The sequence below is a fragment of the Lathyrus oleraceus genome, chromosome 6 (assembly GCF_024323335.1).
Source record: "Lathyrus oleraceus cultivar Zhongwan6 chromosome 6, CAAS_Psat_ZW6_1.0, whole genome shotgun sequence".
Taxonomy (NCBI): domain Eukaryota; kingdom Viridiplantae; phylum Streptophyta; class Magnoliopsida; order Fabales; family Fabaceae; genus Lathyrus; species Lathyrus oleraceus.
The window spans coordinates 15,445,631-15,451,630 of NC_066584.1; positions in this window are offsets into that span (position 1 = coordinate 15,445,631).

Here is a 6,000-nt window from a genome sequence, read left to right on the forward strand (position 1 = left end):
AAGGTATGGACATTATGAGTATTCTGTAATGCCTTTTGGTGTGACTAATGCGCCTGGAGTATTTATGGAGTATATGAATAGGATTTTTCATCCGTATCTAGATCAGTTTGTTGTAGTGTTTATTGATGACATTTTGGTGTATTCGAAATCTGAAGAAGAGCATGCTGAGCATTTGAGAGTGGTTTTGGGAGTTCTGCGAGAAAAGAAGTTATTTGCTAAATTGTCTAAGTGTGAATTTTGGTTAGAAGAGGTTAGTTTTCTTGGTCATGTAATTTCAAGAGGTGGTGTTGCTGTTGATCCTTCTAAGATAGAAGCGGTATCTAAGTGGGAAGCTCCGAGGTCAGTTTCTGAGATAAGGAGTTTTCTTGGACTTGCAGGTTACTATAGGAAGTTTATTGAGGGATTTTCCAAGTTGGCGTTACCGTTGACGATGTTGACTAGAAAGGGGCAAGCATTTGTTTGGGACTCAAAATGTGAAGAAGGTTTCCAAGAGTTAAAGAGAAGGTTAACTACTGCTCCTATTCTGATATTACCGAGTTCGTCAGAACTATTCGAGGTTTACTGTGATGCTTCGTTGTTGGGTTTAGGTGGTGTGTTGATGCAGAATAAGCAGGTGATAGCTTATGCTTCGAGACAGCTAAGGGTTCATGAGAGGAACTATCCGACGCACGATTTAGAGTTGGCAGCTGTGGTATTTGTTCTGAAGTTATGGAGGCATTATTTGTACGGGTCAAGGTTTGAAGTTTTCAGTGACCATAAGAGTTTAAAGTATTTGTTTGATCAGAAGGAACTGAATATGAGACAGAGGAGATGGTTAGAGTTCCTGAAGGATTATGATTTTGGTTTGAATTACCATCCGGGTAAAGCAAATGTAGTGGCTGATGCATTGAGTCGAAAATCATTGCATATGTCTATGTTAATGGTTAAGGAATTGGATTTAATTGAGCAGTTTAGAGACTTGAGTTTGGTGTGTGAGAGTACTCACAATAGTGTCAAATTGGGAATGTTGAAGTTAACAAGTGGTATTCTGGATGAGATCAGAGAGGGTCAGAAATCTGATATGCTTTTGGTTGATAAGTTGACTTTAGTGAATCAAGGTCAAGGTGGTGAATTCCGAGTTGATGAGCATGGTGTGTTGAGATTTGGTAATCGGGTGTGTATTCCGGATGTTACTGAGCTTAAGAAGAGTATTCTTGAAGAAGGACATCGTAGTGGTTTGAGTATTCATCCTGGAGCTACGAAGATGTATCATGATTTGAAAAGGTTATTTTGGTGGCCGGGAATGAAAAGAGAAATTGCAAGTTTTGTGTATTCCTGTTTGACTTGTCAGAAGTCGAAGATTGAGCATCAGAAGCCGCCTGGGCTAATGCAACCGTTGGCTATTCCAGAGTGGAAGTGGGATAGTATCAGTATGGATTTTGTTTCTGGGTTGCCGAGGACAAGTAAGAATTTTGAGGCTATTTGGGTGATTGTTGATAGATTGACGAAGTCGGCTCATTTCATTCCGATCAGAATGGATTATCCGTTAGAGAGATTAGCCGAGTTGTATATTGAGAAGATTGTAAGTTTGCATGGTATTCCGTCTAGTATTGTTTCGGATAGAGATCCTAGATTTACATCGAAGTTTTGGGAAGGTTTGCAGAGAGCTTTGGGAACTAAGCTGAGATTGAGTTCTGCATATCATCCGCAGACTGATGGCCAGACTGAGAGGACGATTCAGTCATTAGAGGATCTTTTGAGAGCTTGTGTTTTGGAAAAAGGAGGTGCTTGGGATTGTTATTTGTCTTTGATTGAGTTTACCTACAACAATAGTTTTCATTCGAGTATTGGTATGGCACCGTTTGAAGCTTTGTACGGTAGGAGATGTCGGACACCTTTATGTTGGTATGAGTCCGGTGAGAGTGCTGTGGTTGGACCGGAGATTGTTCAACAAACTACAGAAAAGATTAAGATGATTCAGGATAAGATGAGAATTGCTCAAAGTCGTCAGAAGAGTTATCATGACAAGAGGAGGAAGTCACTTGAGTTTCAAGAGGGAGATCATGTGTTTCTTCGTGTTACTCCGATAACTGGTGTTGGTCGAGCTTTGAAGTCGAAGAAGTTGACACCTCGATTTATTGGTCCTTATCAGATTTTGGAGAGGATAGGAGAGGTAGCCTATCGTATCGCTTTACCGCCGTCGCTTGCGAATCTGCATGAGATTTTTCATGTGTCTCAGTTGAGGAGATACATTCATGATCCATCGCATGTTGTCCAAGTAGATGATGTACAGGTGAGAGATAACCTGACTGTTGAAACATCACCTACGAGGATCGAGGATCGAGAGTTGAAGCAGTTGCGGGGTAAAGAGATTGCCTTGGTGAAGGTAGCTTGGGGAGGACCAGCAGGTGGTAATGTGACTTGGGAACTCGAGAGTCAGATGAAGGAGTCTTATCCGGAGTTGTTCGCTTGAGGTATGTTTTCGAGGACGAAAACTCTTTTAGTGGGGGAGAGTTGTAACACCCCGATAATAATATGTATTTATTTAAATTAAATTAATAATATGTTTATTAATTTAATTAGAATATTTGAATTATTATTATTATTTTGGAATAATAATTATTGGGATAATTATTTAGTGGAATAATATTATTGGAGTATATAAGTTGGATTAATAAAAAGTCCCAATTTTTTTGGAAAAAGGTTTTCACGTGAAAAGGAAAAGAGAAGCGGCTGAAAGAGAAAGGGCAAAGAGGCAAAAAGCCAGAGAACGAAGGTTGAAGGAAGGAGAAGCTTAGAGCTCGGAAGCTGCCGGATTAACTCAGGTAAGGGGGGTTTATCATCGATTAACGGGTATTATGGGATGATATGTACTGGGTAGTAATAGACCATTGTTTATCTCTGATTGGATGATATATGTTGAATTTGTGAATCTTTGGGGATGAACGAAAATTTGAAACATAATTGCAGAAATTCGTAGGAATTAGAGGTAGAAAGGTTAGCAATTTGTGAAATCGAAAGTGTATGATTCGTGTTAGATGATATGAATGAATTGTGTGTGAAATTTGGACTGTAGAAGGTTGAATTGGATAGATCTCGTAGCAGAGAAAGCCATTGCAGATCTGGGAGCTCTGGTCTCTGGTCATACGCGTATGGCACTAGGCAATACGCGTATGAGATGTTGATACGCGTATGGGGGGAATCCTTACGCGTATGGGTGGAAAAGATGACATTTTGAACGTGAATTGATCTCTGTTGGTACGCGTAATGGGAGATTGTTACGCGTAGCATACGCGTATGGGATAGGTGGTACGCGTATGAGTTGGGCGAGGAAATGCGCAATACGCGTAAGAGAGTGGGCATTACGCGTATGGAGTTGACCAGGTTTGGGCAATACGCGTATGGCATGGGCAATACACGTATGGGCAGAGTTGGGATTTTCCTGGACTGTTGTTGTGCAGTTTTTGGTTGTTTAGGCTGAGTGATGTACTTAGCTGAGATATGATGTTGTAGGGATCATTTCCCGTTGTTTTGAGTGATATAGGTATTAGTAGAGTGTGCTAATACTGTGTTTGATTTGGTGGCATGATATGATATGCTTTTGTGATTAATTATGTTGATAATGTGTGATGGTATACATGATGATGTGAATGTATACGTTTGTGAATAGACTGTATTGTGGCTTAGAGTGTGAGCATGTGTCTATTCTTGATTTTGTTGATGTTGCATTGCTAGGTGATTAGCATGCATGTTGTGGCCCATTTGGGGTGGTAGCTAATTCCCATGGTGAGGAATTAGTGAGTAGATCATTTTGACTGTTGTTGTTGATGTTTGCATGCTAGGTGATTAGCGTGCATTTCATGGCCCATTTGGGGTGGTAGCTAATTCCCATGGTGAGGAATTAGTGAGTGAGTCACTATGTCTCAAATGAGTGGGACTAGTGAGCTTGGTAGCCGTGCCTGGATTTGGACGGTGAAGTTGAACTATATGTTCACAAATAGTCGGTACCGCATGCATAGAGTCTCATTGCATAATAAATGTATGACATATAATATGAATGGATGTATTCCAGTATTATATGTGTGTTGTGTGTTGTGTTGTGGATGTTGAGTATGGTTGAGATTATACATATGATGCATGTTACTGTTGAATATGATGTTTGAACGGATATTGCTGTTGCTGAATGCGTAGTCTGATTAGGGTGAATTAATGTGTTAATTACTTGGCATTACATGTTATTCTATAATGCTTATTATATTGATTGAGGAACTCACCCTTACACCTATTTTTCAGGTAACGAGAAATAAGTTGAATAGAAGCTAATGCTTGGAGTCTAGAGTAGTTCTTATGGGTCAAGCTCTGATAGATGTAACATCGGGAGGGAATGTTTCAATTAATTTGATATTAGTTGTTGAATGATTTACATGTATTGTGTTACATGTTTTACATTGATGTTGAATTTATTCCGCTGCGAATTATGCAAAAGACCTTATTTTGATTTAAATAACTGAGCATGACAGGATATTCTGATAATTGTTGTGAAATGATTGTGTGACACCCTTCGGGGCATAATTACTCTGATGAATATATTGTTATTTCAATTATAATAATTTGGGGTATTTAGAAGGGTGTTACACTACTCATTTTCTTTTTTCTCTGAGTATGCTCCGGAAAAGATGATAAGAGGTTTGCTCAGAGCTAGCTCAGGTTCAGATGATGAACCCGAGCGGCTTAGGTGTGAGAGCTCTTAATGAGAGGGAGATGAGTTGGGATTTTTGCAAGGATTTGGATGAACCCAAGCATGCTAAGATACCATCATCAACCATTTGTCTGTCTCCTGTGGACCATCAGCATCCCCCACAGATCTTTGTTTCATTTTGTATCCATCATAAAGCATCATGCTAGGGTTTATCTTATGTCTGATCATATCCCTAGCAAATCAAATAAAAAAAGAGTCATTCATTCAGGCATTCATCTCATATCATATCCTATCATTTGCATTTCAGGATCAAAATTCGGGTCTTCTTAGTATTTAACTATCTCCCACTATGATCATATGAAGAGTGTACTTCTTCATATTCTCGTGTTGAAGATACTTAAATAGGGGCACTGTCACACCCCAATTTTGACCCTGTATCGCTGATTCAATACATTCATCATAGTTATTTCATCTCTGCATAGCATACCATGCATTCCATACCGCATAATGCCTAGAATGTCAGTCGAAATGAATTTTCAGATTTACAGACGAAGCGGTTAAACCAATTATCGAATGTGTGTCAAAATGGCGGGCGAAATTTTTTCAAAATCAAGCTTGCAGACATCAGTTTTATTAATCTATGTTTCACGTAGTTTAACATGGTATGCTCGATTTATTTTTCAGCTAATTTTTCGGTCACCTTTTGATCAGCTCGAGCATGTTTAACCGGTCAAAATTTATTTCAAAAGTAAAAGAAACGCTGTATTTTTCCAATAAGTTTATTTCGCAATGATCATTTTGGTGCATTCATTTTAATTTTTCGAGCACTTTTGCGCCCGACCTTTATCCATTTTGAGACATTTTATTTTTATCTCTTTGTCAAAATATTTGATTCAATTAATTAGAATTTTCTACGTCTTTGTTTCAGTTTAATATAGTTTTTTTGTTAGAATGATTTAATTTAATTTTAATTAGTTCTTAAAACTCATTTTGTTCTAAAACTTTGAAAAGAGGGGCATTTTGGTATTTGTCTCAAATTAATAACCCTAGTTTGACACTATAAATACTAAAGATGCTGGTGAATGAAAGAAGAAAACCAACAGATGCCTAGCGGCACAGACCCCAAATGCCCTCTCTCTTCACTCTCCACCTACCAACAACCGGATACCCCCACGTGTAGTCCAACAAAAACATTAACAGACACTGCCAAAACTCATACAACAACACACACTCACAAAATCACCATCCTCCTCACCCTCCATCTCTCTCCACCTGCTCCCTCCACTCTCAATCCTCCGGAAAAGCACCGCGCTGGCAACCAC